This window comes from Adiantum capillus-veneris, chromosome 16 (assembly GCF_014529385.1).
Source record: "Adiantum capillus-veneris isolate H3 chromosome 16, ASM1452938v2, whole genome shotgun sequence".
NCBI classification, from domain to species: domain Eukaryota; kingdom Viridiplantae; phylum Streptophyta; class Polypodiopsida; order Polypodiales; family Pteridaceae; genus Adiantum; species Adiantum capillus-veneris.
Window position 1 is genome coordinate 19,545,899 of NC_140946.1, and position 18,409 is coordinate 19,564,307.

The 18,409-nt window shown below is 39.6% G+C and overlaps 1 pseudogene; it reads left to right on the top strand.

Annotated features, from left to right (window-relative positions):
• Nucleotides 1-9,408: 9,408 nt before the first annotated feature.
• Nucleotides 9,409-13,538, top strand: LOC147438667 (uncharacterized; annotated as a pseudogene).
• The last annotated feature ends 4,871 nt before the right edge of the window (nucleotides 13,539-18,409 follow it).

An 18,409-nucleotide genomic window follows, 5' to 3' on the forward strand; every position in this document is an offset into this window, starting at 1 on the left:
GGACGAGACTTGAAATGTAGCACGCCCCTATATAATAGAACACTTTTATATCACCAGATGACCATTTGGCAGGGGTCAAGGGGGGTCCCAAGTAAAAAATCTAGGTTTTTGCCAGATGCCATAATTGGATTCTGACTCTACAGACAGCTTATAGACTGGGTCTATACACAATGTACATGGATGGTTTCATGAAAATAGTCAAGTCAAACTGACTCCTAATGGGCCAAAAGTGGATGGGTAGCTTATGGACTATGTAGCGGACAAGTCCATAGCTTCAAAAGTGCTAACCAACTCCACAGGCCATCTAGTCACAAAAATCGGTCATTTCAGAGTCGACAAAGCACGAAGTGATGCCAACACGACAAAACTTTACCAAATTCAATTTAGGACTTGTTTTAGATGTATTGAATATGTCTAGGTCATCGAATTGTCAAGTTTAGCAAAAAAAAAAATTGATTGCTATAAATAATCATGATTATTTTACTTTTGTGCTTTTTTGGCTTGAAAATGATACCTTCACCTCACATATCACTTGTACACACCTATTACATGCCACATTTCAAGTATGACCCAAAATGATCAAGAAAAACTTGGAAATTGTCAAAAAACGCAAAGAAGTCTTTCCAATCCAATTTTTGAGTTATCTGTCACATTTTTTGATCCAAATCACCCCATATCTCATACACAGAGTCTATATCATGCCTAGAACCAAGTTGCACAAAAAAATGTACATTTTGATGAAAAAGTAAATAATCGTAATTATTTACTTTCTTGGAAAAAAGGGGGGAAAATTGCAACTTTGACCTTATGGGACCAAAGCACATGATGTCCCAAGTCCACTGACCAAAGTTGGATCTCAAAACTCAAAATCCCTTTATATTTACAGTTTGAGAGACTAAAAGCCTAAATATGGCGCCATTTCCACCCAGTGCACTTAATTGAGTCCACACTTCACTCAGAGTACCTAAATCCTATATGTTTCAAGCCTATGATGTCAAAAATACAAAAAAGTTGGAAAAACTCCACAGCTCTATAAATAATCGTGATTATTTACTTTTCTTGCAAATTTTTGCATGAACTGTATGATTTTGATCTTCACCTGTTTTTATGCATCTATGCATGCTCCAAAATTGATTTGAAGCAAATTGGACTCAATTTGTCAGCAATTCAGACTCAGGGCATTTCAGAGCAGAATTTGTGAAATTTTCTAACTTTGGCATTGTATTCCCCTAACAAGAGCAATGCAAGTTGCAGAGAAGCCCAAGAAAAGGGTGTCCCAGAAAGAGAAGTTGCAAGAGCTGCCACCCTACCAACTGGACCCAAGTTCAATAAAGACGGCCAAGGCAACATACTTGTCAAGAGAACTGCTTGAAGAAAGCAACACCACGGTTTTCACAGGTAGGTTCAAAAGCAAAGAAGGACACCAAGTGGAACTAAAAATGCTACCGAAGGAAATATATGATGTAGCTGCAAAGCCAGATACAAAAGAAGCCAACAGAAGGTTGGGCCCCAGAGGCTTCCACGACCAGGAACCATGCGGCGTAGATTTCTAGAAAGCATACGAACTATTTTCTACTATCAAAGAGGATGGATCAGCCCAAATCCCCGACCAACAAGGGCAGAAAGTAGAAGTAGTTATCACAAAAGAGATGTGACCGAGGCACTGAAGGTACGATGATGTGCGCCCTAGACAAAAAGACAGCAAGCACATTCACCAAGGAGACTACTGCTGCCACTTTTGCTGACCTCATCCAAAGGTAAGTGGAAGAACCAGCTCGTCTATACCATCACCACTTTTATTTCTTGTCAAAGAGACCGCCATGATGCACCACCCAAAACCATGCGGTTGCGACTACCTTCACCCAAGTGTTGAAGTCGACAACCAGGCAGCCAATTGATCACGCGTAGTATGTGCTGACAATGTTGAAGGGCACCAAGAAAGAAGGTAAAATCACATATCTGGGCACACTTGAAGTGCTGACGAGAATAGCTTATCATGCTATTGTCAATATGGATTGTGTCTGCACAACCTTCTCCTAGAACCACACGTTCATCAAAGAGAGTATATAAGTCAGATGAAGAATCTGCCGAAAGCTCCCACAAAGCTCATAGTAGTGAGAGCTTGGACAATGAGGAGAGAAGGGCCAGAATTGAAGAGATGAAGAAGAAAGCAGTAGCTGCACATCACGAAGAACCTCAGTAAAAGAAGGTGAGATTTGAAAGAGAAAAAAAACTTATGAAAGAAGCCACCAAGCTGCAGGTGAGGACCCGGAAAAATGGATTCCAAGAGAGATAAGGGGACCTAGAACCAAGAACCATGCAAGGAAAGAAGCAAAGGAGCCCGCGGACTTCCTTCATCGCATGTATGCCGAGGGAGAAGCCCTAAAGTTAAAAGAAGCTCAAGAAGCTGAGAGAAAAGCAAGGGAAGAAGTGACCAAACGACAAACAAGTGGAGGCTATGGAACAAAGTGAGGCACAACACGACCAAGGGGAGATGTCTCCAAAAGCCACTTCACCCACTATGGAGTAGGAAGACCATCCAATGCCAAGCCCGCACCCTTCACCCACAGTTAAACCCAATGAGGGCGAGGAAGCCAGAGAAAAAGAGCCTGAACCACAATCAACAACCAGTTTTCAGCAGCCAAAATAAACCAAACAAACTAGATCACACCCTTCTACAACCACCCAACAAGAAACAACCGAGGCATCCATGAAGCCTTAAGAAGCAAAAGCACCCGAGGCAATCGCAACGCCTCAAGGAGAACTAGCACCCCCGCCGCAACCACAAGCAACCACCACAGCACCACCCAAGGAGCCACAAATTGAAACGGCTGAAACATCTAAACAGCCTACCGAATCTCAAGAATGGGAAACAAACAATGAAGTCATCATGCAACTAAATGAAAATGCCAAGCAGATGCAACAAATGACAGAAGCTAAGGCTAGAGATCTTGAGCTCGTCATCGATGCTCTACAGGGAGAGCTGGATGACAGGATGAGCATAATCTTAGATCTACAAAGACAAGTCAAAGAGCTGAAAGATGAACCAAAACAACACCATCTTGCAAAAGAAAAGCAACAAAAGGAAATGGAGGAGTTGGGAGAGCTTCTAACCAAGTTATCCGATGTCTGCAAGACCAAAGATCAACAGCTGACAGAGGTAACACATGAACTCCTAACCATGACTCTATCAGTATAGAAGATCCAAGTGCATCTTGATGTAGCAAATGCATCTTTGCAATACTCTAAGTAAAGATCAATGATTAGGCAGCCTTTTTGAAACATATAAGGGAAAATCCTACTATCGCCTCGACCAAAGGTACAGATGAAGTCTATAAGACTTTGGAAAAGAGAAACAAGGATCTTGAGCTAGAGTTGAAGCTAGAGCAATCATAGAGAAGAGACCTTGCACTGATGTGGGTACAACAAGAAGAACAACTGCTAACAGAGATAGAAGAGTTAAAACGAGTCAATCAGCTGCTGAGAGAGTGACAACCAGAGACACATGAAGAAGCAAGTCCCTTGAAGCAACCAACTGTCGACATTCTCATAGTCTCTTTTGCTGAGATGGAAACACAGCCGATGAAAGGGCTAGAAGGAAATAAGAATTTTCAAGTACCACTGAATGATACTGAGAAAGTGCCCATGGTCCAGCTTTCTAAAGCTAAGAAGGATGCACTAAAGGAACAGGTTTCCCGGGAAACAAAATGCAGAATGGAAAGCAGTGATGGATTGGGAGTTGAGAGTTCTCCACTCAGTCAATGTCACTCATCTCAATCCCAACCAAATCAATGCAAAGTGGCATCACTAATCATTGCCATACCCTTTGATCAAAGTAGAGCTACTACAGGTAAAAAAAATATTATACAAAGATATGCAAGTAGAAGACTCAGAGGAGGATGTCCACCCCAAGTGGAGAAAGAGCTAGTTGAATAAGAATCGGAGATATCTAATTCTATTCACAAGAGCACCTGCAGCACTACAGAAAGACCCAACATTCTATCTTGTACCAAGGGTAAGGACATGGCAGGCATTTGGAGCACTGAAAAAGAAGAGGCCGACATGGTTGAACTACTCACGATTGCCAGCTCTAGAGCAGGGAACACCAATAGAGGAATACATGGTGAAAACCCTCACGGGCACCATGAATTTCTTCAAAAGCCTTCCTGACCTCTCATGTGTCATGTTATATAAGATTTACAGAATGCTGTTCACATGTATTCAAGCTTTTCACGAGCCAGAGCAAGCAGGAGTGTCTTGGATGTCTTTCCTCGAAGGCAATAAGGGTCTCTGCTATGACTTAAGTGGCCAGCTTTCCAAAGAAGTCCTTTACGGCTTCTACACCCGATGCATGTTTTTGTCCTCTGGCAATATGTTGGCGTTTGAGTAAGTATTCTATACAGGTTTCTTCACTTGGCGAACGAAGATATTTGGGCCAGTGATTAGTAACCTCATATCCAAATTTGTTGGCTATTTAGCCAATGAGCTTAAAAACAGAGTCACCATGCATTTCTTGTAGGTTCCTGAGAAAGACAGAAGAATCAAATAGGAGAAAGTATTACACGCGCTTAAGGACTGTCTCACCATCCGTCAACCCGAAGACTACTTCAGCCCATGAATTTGTGTCAAGGGACAACACAGTTGAGGAGGGGGGAATGTTAGTAGCAAGCTAACTCAGATAACTTGGATAACATTTTTCGAAGCTTTCATTGTAAAAACACTTTTTATTTTGATGAATCGAGAATATTTTAACTCCTCTTTCTAGATAAACAGTGTAATTAATGAGTTGGGCCTACAAGCTTCCAGATTGTATCAACCTGTCTTTAGTTAGAGCTTCTAGATTATTAATTTTGACCACAAAAACCTTGACTAAGGTATAAAATCCAATTTTTATAGGTTTTTGATAAGTTTTGGATAATACAAACACACTGTAAGCTAACGGCACTCACTTCTATCCTTCTTGTGCTTCCTACTTCCTTCCTAGTTGTCACATTGTAGTCGTGTCTGTTGCGTTGCAACCGCAGGTAAGAGCTCTACGCATTGTTGTAAGCATTTCATGGTAATTCGTACCTTTTGGCATCACTGACCTGCGACCTAATTTCATCATAAGTAGGAATTTAAGCTTTAAATTCAAAAACTAAGTAGAGGCGGGGTATTGGAGCATCATTGCTAAGCATTTAGATGCATTCTGGGTCAAAAATGACTAGGTCAAAAACTCACTGCTATTAATAATCGTGATTTTTGCACTTGACCTAAAGTGAAATTTGAGACCATAAGAATGTGTGCTTAGGTCTTATAAACATGTCGTAGAAGTTTCATAACATTTGGATGTCATTTGATGCCGTAATGGTTGTGATTTGTTTGCCAATGAGAAATTAACGTTTGGTGATTTTAGTCATTTGAGTGTAGCTTGCGTTAGATGCAAGTTTTTTGTTGTTTTCCAAGAGATTGACAACCTCTTGTAGCCTCTATGCACTAGTCGAGTCAGCTTTGTCCCATGGATTGACGATTATATTCGTGGTTCTCACTATGTCTGCAATAAGATAGGAGTGAGGTTAGACACCCGTCCCACATCGCGCCATAGCCACAACTCACAATATGTGAGAAGAGAGCCTACTCTTACTCATTATGCATGTCTCAACACAAAACCTGCTTTTCCATATCAAAGCCAAACTATAACTCAATAGTAAGCACCATAATAGATCTCACGAGATAGCAAGATAAAAATTCTAATAGTGTAAAGTTTCACAAGAGCGTTAGGGCATAATCTTCAAGGCAAGATCATCAGGGCTTGCACAAACTGCAAGGCAAGAGGGTCAGGGTTGCACAAATACACTTACTATTACTCAATATCAAGCACCATAGAGCTCATGAGGTAGAGCAAGCTAAAAAATATAATAGTTTTGATTTGCCCAATATGCAAGGCAAGACCTTCAAGGGTTGCACATTGCACCTAGCCTAGGTGTTGAGCAAGCAGCTTGCACACCTAGTATGATCGCTACAACAACTTGATAGATGTCATATAGAAGGCTAATGAGCACTTAAACATATCAAGAAAAGCGCATGGATGGCAAATGGAACCACCTACAATACATAATAGACAATCTGCCAAAAGTCAGTCTACACAAAGATGCTTCAAGACACTTTGACACAAATTGAAAGGAGCCCATGGATTTCAAGCATGATCACATAACAATGTCCTGAAAACTAGCTTGCTAAAACATAATGAATTTAACAAAGTTGTCAATATACTGAAAAATATGCAGAAGACGAGATCCACTTACATCAACCTCATAGTCACTCAGGAGCGCTATTAATAAAGATAAGACAATACAATGAATGTGAAGCAAGATATTAATCCAAACAACACTGAATCACTCTCTCACAACAAGAGTCGACAAGTCCAAACATCAAAAATTGAAGACCAAGCAGCATAGCAACAACACAATGACCAAAACAACCATGAGATTACAAACAAGACATCACCCAACAACACTGAATCATAATTCATTCCATGCTAGCAATGAGCAGTACATCCACAATAAAGTTTGCTAAGAGATCTCAAGAAAGAGATTCTTGGAAACTTTTGCCAAAACAAATACACAAAGTTTCAAACCACAAAACACTTCAATACAACTCACCCCCCTCCAAAGTCCATATCAGCACCATCAAAATCACCACTGCTGAAGCACCATTCTTCCACTTCACCAACATATGAACTCGCACTATGTTGTTTAAAACTTCAATACAACTGACCCCCTTCAAAGTCTGAAAAAACTGCTCTCACATGTGAATTTGCAAGTTAATCAGCTCAAGCTTGAGCAATGCAACATTTACAAGGCTAACTATAAAGTGCTGATGGATTGCAAAGGCTATTACAACATGGCTAATATCATCAAACTACAGGAGATATTGTTGGATGGTTATGTGGATCATCTTGAAAGAATGATGGATGAATGTAAAGCCGATGTGGAAGCGCATGGTAGAAAATACTCCACAAGTGTTAGGTTGGCACAACACTTGGAAGGTCTACTCAATGAGCTCCCCAACATGCCATAGAATGTATTTAGGTTTTTCCTCCTCCTATCGCAAATGTAATCGGTATATTGCTTTTTGTAACCAGGGTCAAAGTCAGAGTGACTGTCCCAATGCTTTTTGTTGGACTGATTTATGTAATTTTGTCCTCTCTTTAATATAATACTCTCTCACTTTTATGAAAAAAAAATGTCCATTCTATCAGACCCATCAAAATCGCCACTGTTAATGCACCATTCTTCCACTTCACCGACATACGAACTTGAACTATGTTGTTTGGAAGCCATTGCCAAGTGATACTCAAACTCAATATGAAATAGGCTCTCATGCATTTAGATAGAGAGACACAGGCAAAGAACTCTTATACAATTTCCCAGAGCACTGTTCTCACTGTAGTGATGAGTAAATGATGAGCCCCCTTACAAGATGGGCCGTAGCAGCACTGTAACATGAAGAAGACATTGATCTTCTACTGTGCACAAGTCCCCAATCTCAACAAATTCAACTACGTCAAGCTCCCCAAGCATGGGCTGTGTGGTCATTTCTCCCTTTGAGCAGGCACATAGCAATGCTAAAAAGAAATAGGCTCTGAACGCACTCCCATGACGCATTGAATGCATAGCAATGCTGGAAAAGCAACATCATGGTGCATGGACAAGGAAAGTAGTCGCACACCCTCATCTATATGTAACATGGGTTCCAACTGAAGGGATCAAGGGGTTGTAGTGAAATTGGTCGTTGATTTTTTTTAAGGCCTACCAAATTTTGAGTGCAGGCGAAAAGGGGGCTTTACTGCATAGGTGATTGTTGATGCTGAAAGTGGCACTAACCAGAGAAAGCGACTTGAATAGAGACTAGCCTACACAGGGAGGGAAAGTGATGCATGCGCCAGAGCAACTAATGCTACACTGGGACCTGCGTGTGCCAGAGCTTGCCTTGACTCTAACTTGCCCTTGCTCTACACTAGCATGTACACACAGTCATGTAGGGGTTTCAGCTTCTATCTGGTTAGCTGTGTCGAGATTATTGCACAGGGAGAGAAAGTTTGCAGTAAGGTAGGGATTTTATAGAAGGTACAGAGCATCATAGGGAGGTGTTCGAGAAGCTCTATAACTCCAAATTGCCCTTGCTCTGCACTAGCAGGTACACGTAGTCATGCAAGTGTTCGAGATTTTCTCTGGTTAGCTATGTTGAGATTACTGCGCAGGGAGAGAGAAAGTTTTCAGCAAGGCAGGGGTTTTATAGCAAGTACGGTGCATCATGGGGAGGTGTTCGAGCAGTTCTCTGGTCACAAATGCATTGAGTGTACTACACAGACATGTGCATTATTAGCATTGCAAGGGTGCTATAGTAGGTTCATTGCATCACGGGGAGGTGTTTGAGCAGTTTTTTGTTGTTTGATGTGTTGAGTTTACTGTGCAGACAGGTTGGATTTCAGCATTGCAGGGGTGTTATAGCAAGTACAATGCATCCCATGCAGGTGTTTGAGCAGATTTGTGGTCTCTAATGTGCTGAGTTTACAATGCATATTGGACAGAGTAACGGGCGGTGCATTATGTTCTACGCATACTACCGAGATTACATTACATGACACAATCTTTAGTGAGCTGCTGTGTCAGGTTGAGAATTGGGTGCTCATCATTTTGTGAGGGCATCGTGGGTGTTTTTGAGAGAGAATGTCAGGCGAAGGAGATGTGAACAACGATATCAACATGAGAGAGACTAAGGTATGTCCCCATCAAATACTCTTGATTTTTGGACAGCATATTGGCTTCATTGATGTTCAGCTAAATGAAAGGCTAATGATTCAATTTACAAAAGTATCTCAATTATGTTGCGCAATGTTTGATGGTGCACCTTGTCTAAAATTGAAAGTTGTTAATGAGACATGTGTCATGGGTTGTGCTTGTGTATGTTTAGAGGTCATATGATCTGTATGATCAATAAACTTCAATCTTTTTTCTGTATTTTGGTCAGGATGTGTCTCCATTTATTGAGGTTGTGGGGGCAAATGGAAAAGTGATCTGTGCGTGTCATGCGTCAAAAATGTGTATTGATAGAAATTTCTCATACGAAAGGAGATGTTTTCTCATTAGACATCTAAAAAATGTCTACAAAATCACTAATATCCATATTCCAGATCATAAATTAGGGCGACCTAGAACTGGTGAGAGACCACAATGAATAGTGTCTCCTAGATCTAAACGCCAATGCATGACAAGATTTGGGAATGTTGCACATAGAGTTATAGTGGCGCGAAGAAATTTTCACAAAGATTTAGAGCATCAAGCAAATAAGTAGTGGGAAAGAGTCTATGATCCAAAAGGGAAATCACAAACAGAATGGGAACATGCTTGGATCAAAGCTCAAACGATGTCATGGGAAGCATACATGCCAAGTAGAGTAGCAAAGATGGAGGCAAAAATAAAGCGCGGGTACAAAGCTTACGCGAATGGGGTCCCACATGCCGCCGATGCCTCTCATGAGGAAACTTCTAGTGCCAGCAAAGAAGAAATCAATGATTGTGAGGATGGGTCTTCCATTGTAAGTTTTGTGCAACTCTTTTTTTCTTTAGAATGGTAATTTTTGCTATATATAGATTTGTATATATAGCATGTGGATGATACTTGTGATATAACAAGAATTGGATACTTAGTGAGAGCCATGACTTGAATATGGAGAAACTTTTGGATAGGTTTGTTGCTAATATAGATTTGTATAACTGTGTTTATCTTTCAAGTGTATTAAACAAAGGTAAACAATATAAGTGTATTCATTTTAATATAGGTTCCATAAAGGGGTTATGTTTCTCTTGCGATCAAGTCGGGCTGGGCTTGAGTCGGCGAGGCTAGATGCCCAAGTTATTGACCATGTTTTAGATTTTGAGGATTCGATAAACGTTATCAATCTCTTTGCATTGTGAGAAAAATAACACTATGTTTAAGTAACGTAGATTTTTATGCTCCTATAATTTACTAAACATCTATTTGATAGATGGATGGAAAATATATTACCGTCAGATGTTCTCTCAGCGGGTGTGGGGGATCGACAACATGTCGTACCCTTTTGTCTTGGAGCGTACTATAGGAGACCATACTTTCAGTTGGGACTCCCAATTTAGGAAGTCATATACTTACATTCTTCCCCGTCTTGGATGGGTATGATTATTTCACTGTTATGTATTACATAATAGAAAAAAATGCAAAGTCTCAATTTGACCTGTTTGTATAGATCTCATCGGGTTCTTGTGGCATTTTACAATGCCCATGTGGTACGCATACCTCCTTTTTCTTGATGGCGTTCATTGACAGTGCTCTTTGACTCACTCTCAATTGTCACCATGGAGACATTGTTACCAAGTGTGTGTAGGTATGCATTGCTTTTACTCCTTCAAAATGATTGAGTTGTTTGTTAACTTTCAATTAAACGGATGCATTTGGTTGAAGGGTACTAAGGCATTTAAGTACACATTGTTCAAATCTACAAGTCAAAAAGGACCTAGAAGATCCCCAGGAAACATGCAAAATCATTACTACAAAGGTTGATAGTGAGGCGGTCCGGGGCGGGCAACAAGAAGAGCAACCTCTAGACACCCTTCAAGGCTCCCGTGCTGCTCAATGGGGCTGGGGCACAACACAACACAAACCAAAACAACAAACCCCCAGCCAAATCCCAACTACACAAGGGGCACCACCTAGTTTAAGAGCGAACTAGGACGCAAAAGAGGAGAATCGTTAGAGAAACCCACAAACAAGCAAGGAATTTACACTAACCCTAACACCAATGGAACACTCTCACACACTAAAACACGAGAGAGAGAGAGAGAGAGAGAGAGAGAGAGAGAGAGAGAGAGAGAGAGATGGTGCTCGGGCTGCTTTGAAGTGTATCGTTAATGATCAAGCAAACATAAATATATATATGTAAGAAAGAGAGAGAAGGGGGAGGGGGTGCTTGTTGCATTAATACCTTCTTACAAATCTGTCATGACAAATCAAAGTGAGATTAGTATTTGTTCAACATAGCTTCACATCACAAGTTTCACCACAACACATCACAAGAAAAGCCACCCCAATCACTGTCTTAAGGCCAGGGGAGTCCTCTCCACCCTATCGCCCTCTTACAGTATGTGGGATTTATGGCTAGATTGATGACAACACCAGAGACAAGCTATCAAGAACTTAACAAAAAACACCAAGACACTTACGCATCATTGTTGTCCATTACTTCACGTTGGAATGGAGACAAAGTATCCAAGCTTAGTCCAAATCCACCCTCCTTGATTCAGCAAATGTTGGGCTTACACTAGTAGGAGAAATGATAGATTTCCTTCTCTCAATTGAATGATCACTCTCTCTCTTACAATGGCATAGAGTTCCCTTGCTAATCCCCTATTACAACACATGCACATGCATAAGACAATGAGCTTCCACTCAAGAGCTCCTTCTAGAGAGGTTGAGCTTGGCTTCTCAAGCTATAGCATAGTGCTCTTGCTTATGGCTCCCCCTTTTTTGTGCTAGCTACACCCTCCTTTTATAGCAATTTTGAAGGCTAGGGTTACTCCTATAACCATGGTTGGGTTAGATTTTCCGCAATTTATCTAATTTCTTTTGCTTGGAATTATCAAGAAGTTGGTGGGGAAAGAGAGAGGAGAGAAATGGAGGTGATAGGACTTTTCATAGTGGGTTAGTGTTAGTAGAGTTAGTATTAATTTACAAATGGAATTGGATATTTACAATGGGAGTATCCATGTAGGATACAAATAAGGAAGAAAAAATCTTAAGAGGTAAGAAAAGGTGGATTTCTTACAAGGTTGATGCTCCAAGTGTCTTGAGTAGGGCCAATTTTTGACGCTTGTTGATGGTCCACTAGCTTTGACAGTACATTTTTTCTCCACTCTTGACCTTCCTTGAGAGACAAGGTAATTGAAGCTGAGTAATCAACCACCATGATGTTGTCTTTTAAGAGAAGAGGCTGAATTTTGTGGTTTTTTTGATAGATATGGGTAAATTGGAGGAGGAAAAATGAGACTAGGTGGTCAATTTTGGAATGGAATTGTGTGTGGGAGGTATGAGTTCACCATGGTCTCTCTTATTCTTCAAGGTTGAGGAGAAGGTGAGTAGGGTGCAGAGAGGGGTGGTGAGAGAGGTGGGGATGATGAGTGGAGAAGTGTGTGTGAAAGAGGAAAATGATAAAGTGGAAGAGAGAGTGTGGCTGCATAGCATGGGAAAACTGGGGTCCACTAATAAAATCATAGCTCACAGCTTGTAGCTCAAAAAAATATGAAAAAATTTGAGGCAAAAGTTCAGCCCACGAGCTACAACTTTTGTTTGTATCACCTTTTCAAATTCGGAGAGCAAGTGAACTTTAAAAATTCAGCAAAACCGATCATTTTTTCCCACTGCACAAGGTCCTTGTGGGGTCCTTCTTTGGATGATTCTTTTGAATACCTCCAAGAGTGAGCCCTCCATAGTGCATGTATGCATGCCACCTACCCTTGACCTTATTTGGTAGGTCTATAATTGAAGATATTGTTGAGCTCATGATATAAGTGAATAGTACAACTAAGAAAATCAAATATTGAGGGGTCTAAAAAAATATGTACGTGTCGAATATAAATAATATAAGTGGAAAAACTATAAAGGGGTCAAAAGAAATCTCTCTCATTATGAGGCTACCATAAAAAGATAAATATTTTTGGTGTTCTATTTTTTTAGAAAAAAAAACAAAATAGATGTAGGAAGGGAAAAATCACAATAGTGAAAAAATATACACATAAATAAAACTAGTTTTTTTGGATTTTTGTTGGGGTGGAGTTACACCAAATATAAGAGAAGCTTACATGAAAATATTTCTACATGGAATAAAGAGTATAAAAAATGGTAAGAAAAATTGTGGTAATGGTGAGGCAATGTACAGAGCATAAATAACACACACCTAGGTAGAAATATTTAAATAAATACCAAAATAATTATGAAAAAATTCTTTTATTTAGGCCCTATATACAAAGAAATATTTACACACAAAGAGGCCATAATATACTTTTTTTTTTTTTTTTGGCTCAACTAGCCCAGTGACTAGCTAGCTGAGGGTTTTTAAGAAGATATGGGAAAAGCCCCCTAACTCACACACGCCTATGTACAGTGAAATGGTAGGGATAGCCATAGCGTTTGAGTGATTTGATAGGGTGAGGTAACTCACTGTGGCAATTACAAAGAGCCAAAAAAACGGCTATCAATAGCTTTAGTGTAGTTTTCTTTGATTGAGTACTGGCATTTTGATTGATAATTTATTGATAAATTATTGTTTGCAGTGTCCCCAACATCCAAATGCAATTGAATGTGGATACTATGTTATAACTACAATGAGTGATCAAGACCACGTTTAAAAACAAGAAACTTCAACTCAATTTGGTAATTGCATGTTTTGAATGAAGCATTTATTATCAAGTGTGCATGAGACCTATATCGTTTTTTGATGCATATATTTTTTGGCAGTTAAAATAGAATTGGTTCCAGCATGAAGAGGTTGATATTACAAGAAATAACCTCAATGAGTGGCTGCACAAGTAGTTGGGTGAAGTCATGGTTGGCTAGGCCACAATTTTATTGTTGAACTATTTTGAGATTACATCAAAATGTGATCCATCATTTTTTGTATTGGGAGCTATCTTTTGACGTACTTGACACGCATACCTCTTATTTTTGTGTCGAACTATTTTGAGACTTCATCAAAATGTGATCGCCATTTTTGTATCAAATGCTAGCTTTGAATTTAATTGTCACTCCATGTCAATATTACTATCAATAGACCTTATCTGCCTCTACATTTTGAAGTCTTTCTTGTTTCATACAATGTAAAGTTTAGTGTGTACATTACTCACTCCTTACTTTGGATATAATTGTCACTTCCTGTCGATGTTACTATCAAGAGATCTTCTATATCTCTACATTTTGAAGCCTTTGAATGAATGTGTAACAAGTAGACCGTGTATGGGAATAAAGTTCGTTTGATTGGTTATATTATTTATGTACATAAAGTGGTTTCGTCCCTCAAGTAGAGGATTTCTTAATGGTTGATTACAATAGAGTTTTTTTCTTTGTGCTTGGACTTTTTTTGGTTGGTTGAAAGGATATCGACAAAGGCTAGATCATGTACGAATCAATCATTTGGAAGTTTCATTAATTGGTCTTCAAATGACATCATCTCCATGGATTTTTATACAAATTGAGCATACAAATGCATCTAGCTTGTCACTTAACTTCGGAAACAACTTACTTTTTTTCCATAGTGCTAGAAATTTAGAACTATCTGCCATAAAAGTAATCTCCAAATTTAATTGGTCTTCAAATGACATCATCTCCATGAATTTTTATATGTAGAGAGTTGGAAAGAGTGGAATTTTCCATGGAAATAAAGTAAATCGAGCATACAAATGCATCCAACTTGTCAAAAAACTCCAGAGTTTTTTCAAGCAACTCTCTAGGAAAAAAAAAGTAATCTCGATACATTGTGCCGAGATTACTTTTATGGTAGGGAGTACTACATTCCTAACTCTTTGGAAAGCAAGTAATCTTGGCACATTGTGCTGAGATTACTTTTATGGCAGAGAGTTAGAAATTTAGAGCTGTTTGCCATTAAAGTAATCTCAACACAATGTGCCGAGATTACTTTTTGTCCAGAGAGTGTCTAATTGAAACTCTTTGGAAAAAAGTTAATCTCGACACATTGTGTTTAGATTACTTTTTTTTCAAAGAGTTAGAAATTTAGAATTGTTTGCCATAAAAGTAATCTCAACACAATTTGTAGAGATGAGGATTTTTGCAGAGTTCAAAAATGTTGGCAGAAAGGAAAACATTTACAGGGCACACAAATAATGTTTGGTTTAAATCAAAATTGAATAAAACTTGACATTTACCGCTTGTATTAAAAAGAATCTTGAAATAGATTTGTCATAAATACGTCATTACATGGCTTCGACTAGAGGAATACAAAAGTAGCATTCTGACAATGGAAGCTTTGATGCCTAGTAGTTGTTTCCCATTTTCTCGGGTAAGTGTAAAGCAATACTCAACATCATCTGAACCACCAGATTGGTAAGAAGAGATCACCCCCCCCAAAACTCTGAGCTTCATTACAAACGCGAATCACTTGACCCACTAGAGTTTGTATGACATTTTCTCTGATGTGCATAGGCTTTACTGGGAGGAGAACATGGCATCTTCCCTCTCTTGTATGTCATTGTCACTATTGTGCACTTCAAAATTTCGATGCATGGCATCTTTGTAGATGTTGGATGCATCTTCATGTAGCATTTAATGCACTAATAACTTGTGTGTAACGGAAATTGATAACATAGTGAGCATTTCATTAAGAACAAGTTCCTAATGAGCATAGAGAGAGTACTTACATGAGAAAGCAACATAGCAATTTACATCTAGCTAATTTCGCATTGACAACACTTGAAAAGAGAGAGAAATAGAAAATTTGACAAGAGTTGAAAACCGGATTTACATGGAGCCGGTCCACCCTCCATAAAGGTTTTGTATTATAGCTTCACCCATCAAATGAGACTTTTGTACAATACAATTCTTGTGGTCCTTGACAAAAATGGTTGGTGCAATGAAGATGGAAGCTTCATGCACCAAATTATGCTTGAAAATCACACCTAGTGTCCCTACCCGCAGTCCCAAGACCTCACACACCTTCAAAAATGGTGAGAGCTATCAGGGAATGAGGATAGATTGAGAGGAAGAAGAGGTATCTTACAAGAAATAAGTATTCTCCTCACATAATCACTCTAATAGCATAGCTTAGCTTAGTGATTATCATGGTAGAGGAGATGAGCATGCCATTGAAGCTTGGCTCTTGGTTGGATTTGCATTCCATAGACAAGAGTTGTTGGTGTAGGCCTCTACTTCTCAATGCTTGGAGAAAAGATGGAGTTCTTCTTGCACACATGATTTGTGTGTGTGTAGCATTGTGTTAGAGTAAAATGCAGCCCCTTCTCTCATCTTGGTCGACCCCTCTTGCTAAATGCTCATGTTGGCCTCCCATTGGCTCCTATAAAGCTTAGCCAATCACAAATTAGAAGCATAGTTTATAGCCTTTTGACAAGTTTCCCCCTTTCCCCTTTAGGTATTTAAATAATTCATCTAGACTCTCATTGGACCTTTTTATCTTCTGGCCAATAGGAATCAGGCAAGCCATTGGACATTGGACCCCTTGGTAGACTGTCCAATAGTCTTCTAGGGAGCTTAATTTCTATTGGTTCTTTTATCAAGCATTTTTAAATTGATTAGACTAAATTTACTCTAGCCTAATTCTCATTGGTCCACCTCTATTCCCATCCAATAGGATTTGAGGGGAGGTTGGGGACCAGGGGGATTCACTCTTTATACAAAACGGGACGCCATCTGCGAGAAGACAACTTTGATAAAACCCCTATATAGGACTCATATTAGGGAATATGACCCCCCTTTCTACGCTTATATGACAATCAATGAAAAAGACTATCATACCCCTATCTTACATATAAAATTTAGGTCTCACATGATCTAACTAAGTAAAACTAGTCAAAGAGTGTGTAGCATAGTGACTGGGAATATACTAAGGACCCACTTTTGTTGATAACTAGATGTATACTCAGTGCTTCTTAGTTTGACTTTCAAACTATGTGTCCGATCATCTTGCACTTTGGCTACTCGTCCAATTTTGACCCATCTAAATTACTCAAAAAACATGGTTATAAAATTGTGTTAGGTTCTTTTTGTAAATTTGCATCCATACAAATTCTTTATAGCTTTCATCCCTCAGCAAATGAACAATAATCACAAAACAAGAAATTGATACAAAGCAATGTTAATTATTGCATGTACCTTTGTAGCTATTGACTCACAAGATCGAGGGCACACTCTTTTGGGAAGAACACAAAAAGTTTCTCCCATTTTTTCCTTTTCTCACTTCTCCCCTCCCCCCGAAAATATGATGAAACACATTTCCTTTTTGTAGGTTGTCCCCTTTGGATCCCTATTTTCTCTCCTTTTGATCCCTGACAGAGACCGGTCTAGTAGCCTTACCAATATTCTAGCTTTTACTCCCCTGGTACTTCCCCATATTAAATGATCAATTTAACATGAGAAAATAATTTGGGAGTATTAGATATTAGTTTTTATGACATTAGAAGGCAAAAATAAACTCCCTTCTCCTTAGCTTTGTTGTTGTTGGCGTTGCCTTTGAGAGACATTTGGATGTTGTCCTTCCCCTTAGGCTCGTTACGGTCCTTGTTTTTCGTGGGCTTAAGATTTTCTTAGCCCCTTGTTGAAAGTTGATTCATGAAGCCACCATGGTATGGTGTATGACCGCAGATATGGTGCGTGGCCTTTGGGAGTTAACATATGCCGCCATATCCTTTGTTAAACCCGCACAAAATTGTTGTTCTTGCTCTCAAAATGTGTCTTTTTGAAGACAGTGCCTTTGATATGTAAATCCCAAAACTTGTCTACATATTTGTGAATAGATTCGTAGGGAGAGAGCTTCAAGTTTCACCATTCGGTGAGTAATTTGTCTTTGGCATTGGTAGCCAAAAATTGCTTCATAATGGAAGCTCTTAAAGCTTTCCATGTTCGTGGAGCTTCAATGTTTTCTCATAGGATAGACCACCATTGCCTAGCAGAATTTTGAAAATGCATAGCTACATGGCATAGCTTAGAGGACTCCGTGAAGCTCTCATCTCCAAACTCTACATTGAATTGTTGGATAAAGGCCAAGACTTTGTCCATGGCACCAAAAGTGTCATTGCAGGTAAGGAACGAGATGTTGTTGGACGGATACGCCGCGACGGACGTCAGCACAGCGAGAACTCACCTAACAATATTTGTCAACTAAGGACGAAGCTCGACCCACAGGCGCGTGGAAGAAAGCATAGGGTGTCAACCTACACTCGACCGACTCCTAACTAATTCCTACAGAGGTCTCTACCCAATCTCTAAGTCACAGCCTTCAAGAGTGCATGAGAGGAAACTTCCTACAACGCTTTCTAGAGCCGACACCCATCAAACAATCTCGAAATACCACAGAACTTGAAGGAGACCCTACTAGCACCAATAGGTCGCTCTCCCTAAGGTCTATGAACCAAAACCCCAACCCAAAACACCCGGTGCAAAATCACGTAGGATGTCTGGCCAAAATTTACAGGTCTTCGTTTCCAAAATCTAAAGTGCCTAATGTGTAGCTCTACTCAATGTGAACGCGCGGATATGTTGCAATGAAAAATCGGACAACGTATGCTCACCAAATCACCAGATGAAGCTCGTAGATGGATCTCGCAAAACCGGACCGTATGCGCACAATGTAGGTATCGACGCATAGCTCTCGT